The 15,977-nt window shown below is 45.2% G+C and overlaps 1 protein-coding gene across 4 annotated transcripts in view; it reads right to left on the reverse strand.

Annotated features, from left to right (window-relative positions):
- The window catches only part of CD82 (CD82 molecule), a 69,284-nt gene extending 64,416 nt beyond the window's left edge, over window positions 1-4,868 (reverse strand). Inside the window, exon 1 of one of the 4 annotated variants that reach the window (XM_077928975.1) lies at window positions 4,818-4,868. The gene's annotated coding sequence lies outside the window, so the exon portion shown is untranslated. Of the gene's footprint in view, window positions 1-4,057; window positions 4,240-4,817 lie in introns of those variants that run through there. The other 3 variants (XM_077928966.1, XM_077928968.1, XM_077928970.1) reach the window with 3 other exon arrangements.
- Between the last annotated feature and the right edge of the window lie 11,109 nt (window positions 4,869-15,977).

A 15,977-nucleotide genomic window follows, 5' to 3' on the forward strand; every position in this document is an offset into this window, starting at 1 on the left:
GGGCTTAAACAAACTGCAGATTAAGTCACTTGGGATCTCTCTTGCATTTGGACACTGGACCAGTTTGAGGCTACATTTAATATCAGTAAAGACACTGCAGCGTTATTTTTCACTTTTGTGCTACTTCCAGTTTTTTGTTTTTTTTAATAAATGCAGCAGCTTTGGAGTTCAAAATGCTGCAGAGTGCAGCTCCAATTCCTCCATTTAGGAGTAATATATTCTGCTGTAAGAGAATGAAGGAATTTAAGCACTGTGTATGTGTGTCCAGTTTAGGTACACTGTATTCAGTGCAGATGTCTGGAGCTCCTCCTCAGTAAGATTACAGCAAATACTAGAACTTTTATTTGACACATGCATTGCAGGAAACACATTTCCATTTATTTCAGTGCAAACTGGAAATATTGACACTAGTATGCACAGGAATGTGGGGTGTTTCCAAAATAACTGAGTATCTCAATAGGAATGCTTGAGTAAAGGAGGAGTGCTTATTCATGTAGTACCCCTCTTGCTAATGCAGAGTCCTGCATGCCATCAAAAACCAGGAGCCCATGCAGGCCACCTGAAACAGCAGGTTCACCAGGCAGCATCTAGTAACAGTTTCTGTGGTCTGGAAGCCTTGCATGTGCTTTTATAGTACAGTTCTGCCTTGCGTGATGTACATGCAGCAGTTACTTTCCTTGGAAGTATCCAGCACTGGCCAGTGCCCAAGTCTGTCCATAAAACAGCGCAGCCAGCCATTAGTTCCTGAAGTTTCCACTTCAGCTTTATGCTTCCGTGGCACGCTGGACCTCTCAGCCAAGAAGCACCCAAGACTACAAGAGCAACCATATGAGAGGCAGAGAAGATTCATCATCATCCAGTTCAAGCCACCACTACATTCATAGGAGATAATTCAGTCCCTGGCACCAGAGCATAGCAAGTAAAAAACATATGGAGATTTGAGTACAGCCACAAATGAAAGGCATGGGTTCACTGGAAGAGAAAGATAAAACCTGGTATGTACAAGGGCTGGGGAAATTTAAAAAACCAAAAACACATGATCCCGCATATTAGGAGAATGTATGTAGCCGAGCAAGGAAGTAAGATGTTCAGCGGACTTCAAGGGACCTGAACTGAAGAGGAGGAGCCCTGCCGGATCAGGCCAAAGGCCCATCTAGTCCAGCATCCTTTGACCAGCCAGATGCCTTTAGGAAACTTAGTTTATATGGAGATGTTTCCTCTCATACAAGAGACAGACTTCCATGCCCAAGTATTCTCATCACATTCATGCCCCATCAAGACTGCTGTGTGCCTCAAGCAGAGACCAGGATGGGATGAGGCATACTGCACTTCAGAAATTTCCTTGTGCAAGCAACCACCCTATATTATTAACCAGCATTCAAAAACATCTGTCTTCTTGACGGAAAAATCATTTGCTATCCCAAATCCATGTGAAGCTCTTATAGAACAGGGGCAGGGTCCAAGGAACATTTCCTGCTGTCTCCCCACTGCTATGTAGGCCAAATGTGTCAGGTGGCCATGTTGCACACCTGTCAATCACCTGACATCACTATGACATCAGGTGATGCTGCACTTTGAAGCCCCAATTGTTAGGACTTCCCAGGCTGTTTGAAAGCATTTTGCGGCTTGCAGTGGGCTTTCAGACACCCACGCAGCCCCTGCTCCTGTTTCAGCCTCTGGGATTTTTATTTTTATTTTAATTCCTTTTGGATGGACCAGCTGTCTGCAGGAGGAGTCCCATGCACAGTCGGTCCTTCCAAAATGTAACCGCTTCCAAAATGAGCTGCTTTCTTTGGCTGTCTGTGCCAAGCTGGGTCCTATGCAAGCTGCTCCTTTCGACTCCTGGTTTTGGAAGTTGAAAGGGGCCGCTTCAAAGAGCAGCACAGAGAGGGAGAAGCAGTCTCCATTCAAGGAAAACTGCTTCCTCCTCCTTCAGCAAGGCACACTCCTCCTGGCCATCAGCTGAAGGGGAAGCAAGAGCATTCCTTGCCCCAACAAAGGAACAATTGGGAGCCCATTTCAAGCTACCCATTGAAGCCCTGTCCTTACCAGGCCCCCGGGAGGGCAAGATTAGCCCATAGTCTTCCCCAGCCCTGCCCGAGAATTTCCTCAAGTATGTCAGTACCACTGTGTCCCAGTTCCCAAGCTGCAGCACACATGGTACCATCTCAGAAGGAACTGAAAGGGTGATGTTTGTAAATCATGCTTGAACATCCAACCGACAGGTCAATTACTTTGGCCAAATCCATCCAAAGCACGGTCACTTTGACATCCTCCACCATAGAACACAATAAGTCAAGATCACATCCTGGCAGCAGAGGGGCTCAGAAGCTCTCTCCTTCTCCGATAAAATGGCAACACAGCAGAGCTGCCATGCCCAGAATACAGCTCTGTGCTAAAGACTTGGCAGCGCATTGGAATGCAACAGCTGCAGTCGACACCAGAAAGGCTTCTCAACAGTTCACCTCTATTTACAATACACGTTTCTGATTACACTCCGAGAAACCCCGAGTTCCTTGGGTGAGTCATGCCTGCACACACATCCCTCCAAACACAAATGGCACACACACACACACACCCAAGCTAAGCACAACTGCCACAGGAGCTTGCTCTCAAGGGAGCCTATAGATGACCAAGGTATCTTTTTACAGATAACACAATCCATCACTGTGTCCACCCAACACCAGCAGCTCTGTCCATCTTAAGTGCCACATGCTGGCAGCCATTGCAAAAGGGGTGCTCCGACTGCTTCCAAGACAGTTTGATTTGTCAACTTTTGCTCTCCAGCCTCTATCAATGAATCCCCAAAGTGACTATTTTTGAGATCACTTCCCTTGCAAAAAAAAAACCCCAACTCAAAAGTTTCCATGAAGCCAGCTGTCACCCCAGTCATACTCCATGCCCACAGCTTGTTCTTCCACTCTGCGGTCCAAGGACACCACCACTTCATGCTCCTGCCTGACACACAGCTGCGTCACTGCTGCTCGCATCTCACATCAAGCTGGTGTCTTTCCATTCATCTCAGGAGTATGGCCATATATTGAACTTCTGCCTCCTAGCTAAAACACAACATTTTGGGGTATGCCATGCGGCAAGAGGTGCTTTCTAACAACAGCTGGACATGCCACCTTCTCAATCTTCCAGATTAACAGGGCAATTTCAGCCAGAATGAGACTCCGGATCAAGAAAGGGGCTGTAGGACTGAAAAGAAACTCAGCCTGGCTTCATGTGGGCGGAAGACTCTGAACTTTGATTCCAGATAGGTGCTGGCTGCTCTGAAACCAGCTGGCTTTAGACAAAAAAGCACAGCATTGAGGTGGAAAGTCCCTTTCACTCTCAAGGGAAACATTTCCCAGCACTGCCTCAGTGAAAGGAGGAAGTCTTCACCTATTGAACTTCTACCTGTCGTTCAAAAGAGCAGGAACCCTGCCAGAAATCAGTAGCAAATCTACCCACAACCCAGAGCTTTCCCCTCCCACTGCTTTATGCCCCCAGCAAAACCTACCACTGCCAACAGGAAATGGAACAGAAAAGATTAATCATTAGCGTAGAATTAAGGGGAGGAAGGCAAAGGAGACATTGGGGGGGGGGGGGGAATGAAGCGATCGTATAGGCGGACGACTCCTGTTTTAATATTACTTTTCAAAACTGGCTCTCCGCTGTGACGACGTGGCCCCTCTTCCCGCCCCCCGCCCGAAACAATAACGCCAACCTTATCCTCAGGTGCCCACACAAAGTGGATCAACCCTTAATAACAACTCGACGCGGGAAGGAACCCCGTCACGTGGGAACCCCAGAGGGGCGATCAACCCAGTGGGGTCGCCGTGTCCAAAAACTAATATTTCGAGAGGACGGTGGCGGGGGGAAGGAAGGGAATAACACTAAGGAGAAGTATCCCCAACAAGCAAAAGATCCGGAAGAGGGGGAAAGACGTTTCCTCGACCTAATAATGGAGGGAGCAACGACCCTCCCCCGCCTCGCTCCTCAATGTAGCGCGTTAGATACCCACCGCAGAGCAGCCCCCCCCCCCGCACGCGCGCACACCCCTCTCACATACTCCTGCAATCTGGTCGTAAAGAACCGGCAGGCAGGAACCGAATCCCGATTACCTGCAACGGGAGACGCACAACAAGCGACGTGCAGCGCCTGCCCAGCCTCGCGTGCCGCGGAAAACGCAAGGCGATGTGGCTTCGACGAGACTTGGCTTCTCTTCTCCGCCCCAGCTGCTTCCAGTCCTCCTGATCAGGAGGAGTCAGCGGCGGCGGCGGCGGCAACGGCCAACCCCCTGGGGCAGCCCAGAGACGCCTCGCACGCTTAACCCTCTGCTCGCCCGAGGGAAGCAGGCAGAAGCAGCAGCACCGCCCATCCTGCGAGGAAGGGAATTCTCCTTTCACCCTGGGCTTCCCGGGCTTTCTGCAACCTCCTGTGGCAGCAAGGCTGGGGAGTTGGGGGGTGGGCTGGCTGGATGCGGACTGAGAGCAGCATGTCAGCAGCACTGGCTCAGGCTGCCCAATTGCCTTTGCACAGGGAAGGCTGCCAAGTGCACCTCTCCGGGAATGTGCTTCTGCAGCCTCGGTGAGAGCGAGGCTGGAGGGCCCTGCGCGGAGCCTTGAGAGCAAGGGTGGCACCGTGCCATGCAGAGGAGGCCAGGCTCCCCGATTCCTGCCGCAGGGTTGCCAAGTGCACCTTTCTGGGAAAGTGCTGACTAGTCAGAGCTGAGCACAAGGAGGGTGAGAACAAAGGAGCGCATAATAAAGCACGCGGAAGGAAAGTCAGGATCTAGTATCGGGGTGTTCCTCAAGACACAGGGCGATTACCTGCAAGCTCGCTCCTCGTCGCAGAAGGTGAAAAGCAAGCAGCACAGAGAAGCCTCGGGGCAAGTTCAGGCAGGGAGCACGAGATGCGGGAAGCGAGGAGAACTCCCCACACGCACATGCAGGAAAGAAAATGAGTGGGCGAGGGACAGTGGAGACCAGCAGAGGCAGCAGTGGAAAAAGCCGAAATCACCCACATCTCCGCGTCAACGGAAAGGAAAATAAGCGAGGAAAGCCAAGTGGCACCCAAGACACATCGGAAGGAACTCCCCCCCCCCCCCAAAAAAAAACACCAGTCCATCTGCAGCAGAATTTAGGGGTGGGGGGGTCAGCAAATCAGAAAGAGACAGAGAGACACACACACACACCAGCCCCAGCAGCACCCAACCCACAAAGAAACAGCGTCGTGTGAGAATTGGAGCGCATCAAACATCAGTCCTGTACAAGGAGAAGTGCAAAGTCAGCGCCGGAGGCGGGGAACCAACAGCAAGCTTTTTGCAGAAACGAAAAGCAAAATTAAGCAAAGTAAAGAGAGAACGAATCCTCAAACAGCAGCAGTGGAACATGTTCAAACAAACAAACCCATATTGGGGATGATCTGTGCATTTGGGATCGGCATGTGAACAACCCCTGAGTGGAATCTGGCCCTCAGTGGGCTGTGAGAAAAAAGAAAGATCATTTATCACCTCACACTCAGTGGCAAGGCCTCCACTCCCACAACGTTCTTAGAATGAACACCACTCACACTCCAAAATGAATCCAATTTTTGGTGTGTCTCCCAGCCCCCACCCCAACAAGGTTTGTGAACGTTGCTGGGACACATACATACCCTCCAACATTTGTCTGATGAAAATAGGGACGTCCCATTCCATAATGATAATTTTACTATTTATACTCCACACATCTTACTGGGTTGCCCCAGCCACTCTGGGCAGCTTCCAAAATATATAATAACCTAATAAAACATTGAAAATACTTCCCTATACAGGATTGCATCCAGATGGCTCTGGGGTTGGATAACTCCATACCCTCCAACATTTCTCCAATGAATATAGGGACATCCTAAGGAAAGGTGGGGCATTCCGGGATCAAATCAGAAACTCGGACGGCTTCTGTAAATCAGGGGTGTCCATGGAAAATAGGGACACTTGGACGGTCTGCACATACTGTGGCCCAGCACTAGTTCATAGAAGTCAATGATCATGTGGTGCAAAAAGCCTAATGTGCTAGTTCCCAGATTATAGTCACTGCTCTTCTCCCCTGCTGTGCAACTAGAGGCTAAGCCAGGGTTTGGTTTAATACTGTGTTTAAATCCTGGCTCTTCGTTTTGCTCCCAACAAACCACAAGCTCTAACCAAGGTTTCTTCTTGGTTTAATCCTGGTTGCCAGTTAGTTTTCATACCCAATTCAATAGTGCTGGTGTTGACCTATAAAGCCTTACATGGCTCAGGACCTCAGTAACTTAAGGACCACCTCCCCACTAAGAACCAAACTGGACCCTGTGATCAGCATCGGAGGCCGCTCTTTGTGTCTTCACTCCTTGAGAGGCTTGGAGAGGGACAATACGAGAACAGGCCTTTTATGTGGCCCCCGCTTGTGTAATGCTGTCCCCAGAGAGGCTTGCCTGCCACCATCGTTACATATCTTTAGGTGCCAAGAACATTCCTCATTACTCAGGCCTTCAGCCATTAAATAATCTATGGCCTTTTCAATGTGATTATTTTATAATTATGCTGACTATTATTGTGCTCTGTATTGCATTTATTAATATTATGCTCCATAAACTATGTTCTTAATGTTGTACCCTGCCCTGGGAACTTTGGATAAAGAGCTGTACAGGCAACTCCCCACTTGCATGGGATCAGGACTGCTGACACGTGCACAGTTTTGGGTGCTGGAAGGGGGTGGTGGCAGAACAGAAGGGACATAAGCACTTCCTGCTGATGAGTGCAGTGGCTGGGAACAGAATCTCCCTTGAACACCCTCAAAATCTGCCCTAGAGGATGGGGGGGGGACATGGAGCATATTTGGGGGACACCCAGGGAGAGGAAGGGAAAGCTCTCATTGTATGAACAGTACTCTGCTCATGCAGCACTGGATACAACCCATGTTCTCCAAGCTTCTTTCTCCCAAAGGATGGCTTTGCAGTAGCTGCGGGAGTATTCTTAGTTTCCTCTAAAAAAGGTAAAGGTACCCCTGCCCGTAAGGGCCAGTCTTGCCAGACTCTAGGGTTGTGCGCTCATCTCACTCTAGAGGCCGGGAGCCAGCGCTGTCCGGAGACACTTCCGGGTCACGTGGCCAGCGTGACATCGCTGCTCTGGCGAGCCAGAGCCGCACACGGAAACGCCGTTTACCTTCCCGCTAGTAAGCGGTCCCTATTTATCTACTTGCACCTGGGAGTGCTTTCGAACTGCTAGGTTGGCAGGCGCTGGGACCGAACAACGGGAGCGCACCCTGCCACGGGGATTCGAACCGCCGACCTTTCGGTCGGCAAGCCCTAGGCGCTGAGGCTTTTACCCACAGCGCCACCCACGTCCTCTAGACATAGACAATTTGCGTGTTCCAGCTCTAAAGTTTGATGTGCAAAGCACATTCCTCAGATTGAGGGTAATTTGCTTGGAAGAAATATGTTGGAATTGAATGTTTATTTGTTGAAGAGCAAAACCTGTGTGCCTAAATGTTTCTGCACACCTGGCCATGGTAGCCTCTTTTAACCAGTGCTATTTTTCTAGAAAATGAGGTGCTGTAACTCACTATGAACATTATGAACTCTTTCTCTTTGAATGGCGAATTCCAGCTGAAAAGATGCCCTGAATATAACTGTCATTAATTGAGTGTTTATTATAATGATTAAATGCTTGGGTTTGTAAGATTACTTAATTACTTTCTTCACTTCCTGTTGTGTTCCTGTTGTGCCTACTAATAAACAGAGGGAAACTGCTAAAATGGGCTAGTTTTTCTGCTTTATCTGCGGACTCTTTGCTACCCTTCTTCTAATAAGAGCTAGGGATCTAACTCATTTACTCCAGAATTGTTCCAGTATTTTTAAGGCTGCGATCCTACGCATACTTATCAGGGGGTGTGCTCCATTGAAATCAATAGAAATAAATTTGAATAAAAAATCATGCGGATCCGATTGCAAGATTACAATGCCTACCACTATAGAACTTGCCTCTCAGCAGATTTAATTAAGCCTTACCCTCTGCTGGAGTAAAAATGATTTGGCTATTGCAGCCAAACAGAAACTTGGTACAATCCAGCAATGCTTAAGTGTTTTTAAATCCAATGCAATATAAGAGAAGTTAATGAGTGCATAACTTTCTCCTTTGATATAACTGGGGTTATTATTAGGACGTCAATTGCTTATTAAAATTTATAACAGGAATGATAATAATACGTGTCTGGGATGTCTCATAAAAAGATCGAGGAAACAGTTGAGTTAAACCAGTTGTTTGGAGAGAATATAAAGCCAAACTTAATGTTTTTGCCAAATTCAAACACAAATCTTTATTTTCCATCTTCCCTCCTTATTTGGCTGTAATAGTTATATTCCATTTCCTCCTTTAAAGCCATTGTTAAGTGTTGCCTCTTGGTCTTCTCTCACTCCAAAACTGCTTAATGCTTGTGGTGTTAAGGCATTGGCCCTTGAATCTCTTATTCCAAAGTAGGTTTATTTTCCTGAAAGGAATTACTACAGAGTAAATCATAAGGATCCAGAGATCGTTTTCACAGAGAGGGACAATAAAGACAGAATCCTGTACACACTTACTGGGGAAGAAGAGGATCTGCTGAAGACTAATAGAACTTTACTTCCCAAGTAAACACACACAGGATAGGGATACATACAATGTAACTTTCCAGACATCATTTTAAACTATTCCAAGGCCTACTGGTGGGTCCCAGCCCACTCAGAAAGTCTGGTTTAGAGAGATGCAAATTCCTGTAAGGCTCTTTGCCTTTCTATTTGTATCCAGGAGCACGGCTGGTCCGATACATTTTGGCACTTGAAGCGAACCACAAAACGACAGAAGAAGCGGGTGAGTGAAGATCTACATCACACAAAAAAGATCTACATTGGGAACTACTGAAGATCCTGACACCGGAGGTGATCGCCTCACCTTATCTGATGGGTGGGCTTCATGAGAGTAGCCAGAGGGGTGAGCGTGGGGCAGCTGCCCCCTCCCCAATCAAGTAAATAAATAAAAATACTTAACTAAAATTGGAAATCATAGAAAGATTTTAACAGGTTTTTCTGTCCAAAGAAAGTAATCTAAAACAATTGTTGAGACATTTTATATCTGCTAGACAAGAGCCAGACAGAGAATGATGACAGGTGGGTGTCCTGCCGCCGCACCGCCCCCCCCCCCAGATCCTGGCTACACCCATGGTGGGCTGGCCCTGGCCCTGAGGCAATCTGTATCCAGAATGTCTGGGCCCTCTCTGGACTATGAGTATAGTACTGGGGGAAAGTAGTGACCTTTATAGTTGGGAGAATCCGCCCTGAACTGTGCAGACTGGCAGAGGAGGATAGACTGAAGACACTGATCATCTCTTTGGTAAAGTTATCCCCTGCCTCCTTTAAATACCCTATTTAATCTCCTACCTGTGGCAGTTTGAAACGCTGCAATCCAGAAAATGGGTTTACGTCCTCACTTGAACTTGTGAGAATTCCCTTAAGGTGAACGTTCAGAACGTGTCAGGATTAATAACAACGTCGCTTTTTAACATGAAAGACAAAGATTTCGCAGACTGGAAACCTTCCCCTTGTAAACAAACGTGCTTGGCATTGGTGTGGTAGTAATAAAAAGTGCTTGGTGTTTAATGTATGTGGGATTTGTCCTTTGCTGAGGCTTGTAGCTAAATATTTGCATAAAATATTTTAAGCCTTCAAATGCATTTCATATTTGATTTCCACCACACATTTTGCATTAAATATACAGAGCCAACTGGATGTGTGGTAAACTTTTGGGTGTAAACTAGTGCATTAATACTTGCCACAGAAATTTCAAAAGCCTTAGGACGTGTACATTGAATATAATGTTGGCTCTTCCTCTCATTTGGGGGATGGGGTGGGATATCTTGATGTCCTAACTCCTGTTACCACTTGCAAACATCTATTTACTATCATAACCTTCATGTTTGTACAGAGCCATACAGAGTCCTGAGACCACATAATGAAGGCAGGCTATGAATGCATATAAATAGAATCTCCCCCTAAGGTTTGAATATAAAAAATATGTGTGCATGAAGAACTCCTGCATTCTTTGTTTGATACTAGGGTTGTCAACTGATCAGAAGGGGGAAAAAGGCCTGGCCTGCTGTTTTGCTTCTAATTGCAGTTTGATATGGCACTGTGGTCTAAACCACAGAGCCTAGGGCTTTCCAATCAGAAGGTTGGTGGTTTGAATCCCTGCAACGGCGTGAGCTCCTGTTGCTTGGTCCCTGCTTCTGCCAACCTAGCAGTTCAAAAGCACGTCAAAGTGCAAGTAGATACCGGTAAATAGGTACCGCTCCTGCGGGAAGGTAAATGGCGTTTCCGTGCACTGCTCTGGTTCGCCAGAAGCAGCTTAGTCATGCTGGCCACATGACCTGGAAGCTGTCTGCGTACAAACGCCAGCTCCCTTGGCCAGTAAAGCGAGATGAGCGCTGCAACCCTAGAGTCATCCATGACTGGACCTAATGGTCAGGGGTACCTTTACCTTATACAGAAATTAGCAGATTAAGCATCTAACAGCATTGAGATTACCATGATGTCTGCCCATCAGGCTACTCTTAGACACAGCTACAGAAGTTGTTTTTAAACGTTGGCCACCCTACTTTTAAAGCTTGCAGGAATCAAGTGCCCTTGTATGAGAGCCTGTGGAGAACCCTGATGTAAGCTAAGAGCTCCCCCTTGAGTGTCTTGTGATTTTGCACCCTTGTGGTCAACCCAGAATACTGTACCAGATACTGTAACCAAATATCTTCACCTTCATCTTCATCTTCATTTGACATTCTGTTTTAATCCCCTTTCCCCCAATAACACCTCTGGTGAAAACTCAACATTTCTTTTATAAGGCAAGTCTGAAAACATTAATGAGGTGGGAGCAGCCTCTTAATTGATTGATCATTTAGACCATTTACATCTGAGATTGAGCTCTTCTTGTCATTGGCCCAAGCACTGATCTAGCTCTATAAAGAGGCTGACTTTTAATTGTCTCAGTTTCCTAAATATGTGAGGCTCCCTGGAAACTATCCAACCAGGTGACCAAAGGTTTAATTTCTTTTTAGACTGATATACTGCCTTTCCACATTCCTGAACATAACCCACAGAAATGACAAAGTGCACAACAAAATTGCATTGCCTATAACAATTCAAAATATAGCTGCAAACAAATATAACTGTTTATCAATATGGAACATAATTAAAAACAAAGATGCTCTTTCTCTCCAAACCTTTCTCTCCAAACCTTTCTCTCCAAACCTTTCTTCTGTGTGAAACTCTGCATCTCTGCATGTACTCTGAAATTCGAGTGTCTGTTCAAGCAGGCAAAAAGAAATTTTGCTGAATGACATATATATATATATATATATATATATATATATATATATATATATATGCGCGCAAGGCTGTTTATGTAATGAGTTGTCTTCCCTTTTCCCCCAACTAAAATTCTACATGCTTCAATATTTGGATTCACTGATTTTAAAAGGCTTTTTTCTTATTTTTTCTCTCTGAAATCTTCCCCACATGCCATGTGATTGTTAAGCTTTCTCTTCTAAGTTCTGTAAGATCTGACAGCCTCTAGCCATCAGTCAAGTAAATCTAAAGCACCCTCTTCCCACCCCCACCCCTTCATTATTCCTAGAGCTGGGCTTAAGGGAAGGGCCTTTTTCAGTTCATCTTAGAACCTCCACCCATTACTCAGACAGCCTAGACACTCCAAGGGGCAACCAAATGAAGACAAACATTATACACATTATTTACAAGAACAAAACTTGCTCACTTTTATTCTATGTGAGGTGAGATCATTGGGAATGGATAGTAATGAATGTTATGGTGGGGAGATGCAGCAATAACAAAAGCCTTAAATGGTTCAGGACTGCAATACCTCAAGGAACGCCTCTTCACTTCTGAGGCCCTCCTTCGTGTGCCTCCTCTCCGAGAGGTCTGTAGGGTGGCAACATGAGAACGGGCCTTCTCTGCAGTGGCAGAGTGTCAAATGTCTCCCCAGGTAAGTTTGCCGGGCGCCTTCATTATACACCTTTAGGGGCCAGGCAAAAACGTTCCCTTTTAACCAGGCCTTTGGATGCCCTCTTAAAATGTGGCTCTTTTCTAAGGGGGGGGGGGTTACGGGTATTATTGAGTTGTTGTTTTTATTCTGATTATATATGCTGTGATCTTTTCTGTGAACCGCCCTGAGACCTCTGGGTATAGGGCAGTACAGTGGTACCTCGGGTTACAGACACTTCAGGTTACAGACTTTGCTAACCCAGAAATAGTACCTCGGGTTAAGAACTTTGCTTCAGGATGAGAACAGAAATCGTGCAGCAGCGGTGCGGCACCAGCGGGAGACCCTATTAGCTAAAGTGGTACCCCAGGTTAAGAACAGTTTCAGGTTAAGAACAGACCTCCAGAACGAATTAAGTACTTAACCCAAGGTACCACTGTACACTGGCACCTCGGGTTACAGACACTTCAGGTTACAGAATCCGCTAACCCGGAAATAGTACCTCGGGTTAAGAACTTTGCTTCAGGATGAGAACAGAAATTGTGCTCTGGCGGCACGGCGGCAGCAGGAGGCCCCATTAGCTGAAGTGGTACCTCAGGTTAAGAACAGTTTCAGGTTAAGAACGGACCTCCAGAATGAATTAAGTTCTTAACCCGAGGTACCACTGTATATAAACTCAATTAACAGCAGCAGCAGCAAAAACAACGTGTAAAGTCTGGTGGGTGGTAACTGCACAAAGATTTCAGAAACTGGGTAGCAAGTAGGAGATATAGCCACAGCTCTCAGTATACATCAACAGCTCAAAAATGGCTACTAGCCCTGATGCTATTGTTCTGCCTCCACTGTCAAACGCAGTGTGCATCTGAACACCAGTCGCTGGGAAATGCAGGTGGGCAGAGTGTTATTGCACTCATGTTCTTCTTGCAGGTTTTCCACAGGCACCTAGTTGGCCACTCTAAAAACAGGATGCTGGACTAGAGGGGGCATTGGGCTGATTCAGAAGGCTCATATTGCATTCTTATGTACGTGTGTGGTGAGAGCATGTCTGCAGCAAAGCAAAAGTCCAACCGACACACAGTAGCATATACAAACATTGCTCCTAGTAAACTTACAATGTTCACAGTCCTGTGTGCATATGAGCTCAATTTGGGTCTTGCCTTTCTTTCAGTTCAATATGGACAAATTAAGATTTATAATAATTGAACATGGACCCCAACAAGGTGAATATGCTGATTTTTCAGAATCTGCATCAGAGGACTGTTGTAATTTTTCTGGTAACTGGTTTTTAAATACACTTCTGAATGGCAAATATGTTGATCAAAACTGGATGCTATATTCAAAAAAAATTCTAAGTCATTCTTTTGCTTTCCTTGTAAATTTGCGACAAACATCTCTGAAGCATATACAAATATTTGTGTAAATCAAAGGGTTTCAATGACTGGAAGAAGCATTTCAGTCAAATTAATGATCATGAAAATGTATCAGACCACCAATATATATTTTTTATAAACGGAAGAACTTGGAAAAGAAAAAGGGAAAGTGTTGGACTTATTTATGATTCCTTACAAAAGGCAATTCAGACAGAAAAGGAGAACTGGCTGCACATTCTGAAGGTTATTTTGGACATTATTCTGCTCTTAGAGGCTATAGAGATTTTTAGCAGTCCTAATACAGGATTCTTCTAAATCTCATTGTACTGATTAGTCATTACGACAGTGAAGTTAAAAATTATTTGTTAAATCATAAAAAGTGCCACATAAAGTATGAAATGAATGTCTTGAATTATTGGGGGAAATGTTTGTGGTGAGCTGAATTCTAGGATTAAAAAAAGTAATTTTCCATTGCTATTTTATTATACTCCAGACATTTCTCACCACAAACAAATGCATCAGATTATGTCCCTGTTGATACTAGAAACATTTTGACTGAGGAAAGTTTTGCAGAGTTCATTGAAACAATACAGAAAACAGGCAGCGGTTTAGTGGACAAAAACACATATTAAAACAGGATGACATCAATATTAAAAATGCCAGAGGCCAAGGATATGAGAATGGGGCAAATATGTCTGCCGTGTACAAAGGCATTCAAGAACTTATATTAAAACGAAAAAGCTTCACTCATGCTTATCATTTTATTACAATCGTTGTCCCTTTTCTGCATCATAAAATACAGGGTTAGTTGGGGGGGGGGGTGTTTCACGGTCTTTGTCCCAGGTGCCAAGATGCCTAGATGAGCCCTGATGAGCACAATTCTCTTTGGAAGAACCCTTGAAAACTGGTGGAGTTCCTCTTCTGATCTGTCACAGAGCTCCATGTTTGAAACATGTGAAGACATGCCCTTAAATTAGGGAACATTGAAGTTGGTGTCAGGACCTGCCAGGGCTAGAGCTGGGAGTCTTCAGTCTATTAGAACTTCATAATCTTCTGGGTAGTATCTTCAGGTTTTGGAGTGGCTCCACCTACCTAGGCTGTCCATTGGCTGTGATCTTGTTATAATAATTATAATTATAATTATATAATTATAATATATTTATACCCTGCCCATCTGACTGGGTTTCCCCAGCCACTCTGGGCGGCTTCAAGCAGAATATTAAAATACGATGATTCATCCAGTATTAAAAGCTTCCCTAAACAGGTCTGCCTTCAGATGTCTTCTAAAAGTTTGATGGTTGTTTATTTCTTTGACATCTGCTGGGAGGGCGTTCCACTGGGTGGGCGCCACCACCGAGAAGGCCCTCTGCCTGGTTCCCTGTAACTTCGCTTCTCGCAGTGAGGGAACCGCCAGAAGGCCCTTGGTGCTGGACCTCAGTGTCCAGGCTGAACGATGGGGGTGGAGACGCTCCTTCAGGTATACTGGACCAAGGCCATTTAGGGCTTTAAAGGTCAACACCAACACTTTGAATTGTGCCTGGAAACGTACTGGGAGCCAATGTAGGTCTTTCAGGACCGGTGTTATGTGGTCTCGTTCCTAGCTCTGGTGTGTCTCTGTGTCTCCTTTAAAAGCTGCCTATAATGAGCCTTGGTGGCAGGACTGACAGAGGCTGGTAAGAGATGCAAATATTAATATTAATTCAGTGGCTGTCTTTGGCCTTCAAAAGCACGATTTATTACTGGTGCAATTTCCCCCTCCTGTATGATGTGGTATTTTACAGTAATGTATTGTGATTTACAGCTAGGAATAGGAGAGATTTTGATTTCATACTTAATTCACACTTGAGCAATACAAAAACTAAAATACAGCTTTCCTTCAAAATTCACACTTCTCTGAATTTTGTAATGCAGTTCTCCAACCAACGTGTACATTTTGAGGAGAGTGTGAATGAAAAAGCAGATTAGTGGAAATAAAATAGAAAAAATGCCTTACACTAGGGAAGATTGCTTGCAAAAATATGCATAGCAGGCAGAATTTAAAATGTGCATATTAAGAGGGAAGCACTAAAATGCTGGTGAATTTTTGTGCAGACTTTTTAAAAAATGTGTGGATTGGAAAAATAAGAGATAGCAAAATGGACAGATTTTCCTGTCTACAGTGCAACAGATTTATTTGCATGCCAACAATTTCAGCTATTGGCTGGACTTCCACCCCTGACTCCAGTAATGCAAATTAAAAAGGAAGGCTCTATGCTTCCCTGATTGCACACTGCTGGAGACAGTCAGTATGCAAGTGTGGAGAACATGATTCAATGTGGCACCAAGCTTGCTGAGGTGAAGTGGATATAATGTGAAGAGAGTGTGAACAAAGAGCTAAATATTCATCAGAGAATCTGCTAGACAGAGCTGCCAGGTTGTCTCTTCTTGTTACAAACTTTATGATATATTAAGTTATTCTTACATTCTTGCACGTGGGATGATGAATTTCTAGTTCCAAAAATGCAATGTAAGCTTTCCCATCGCACCACTGCAATAATGGGAGAAACTGCACACGAGCCTATCCATTTCTTAAAGATGTAGAA

This window comes from Podarcis muralis, chromosome 1 (assembly GCF_964188315.1).
Source record: "Podarcis muralis chromosome 1, rPodMur119.hap1.1, whole genome shotgun sequence".
In the NCBI taxonomy this organism is placed as follows: domain Eukaryota; kingdom Metazoa; phylum Chordata; class Lepidosauria; order Squamata; family Lacertidae; genus Podarcis; species Podarcis muralis.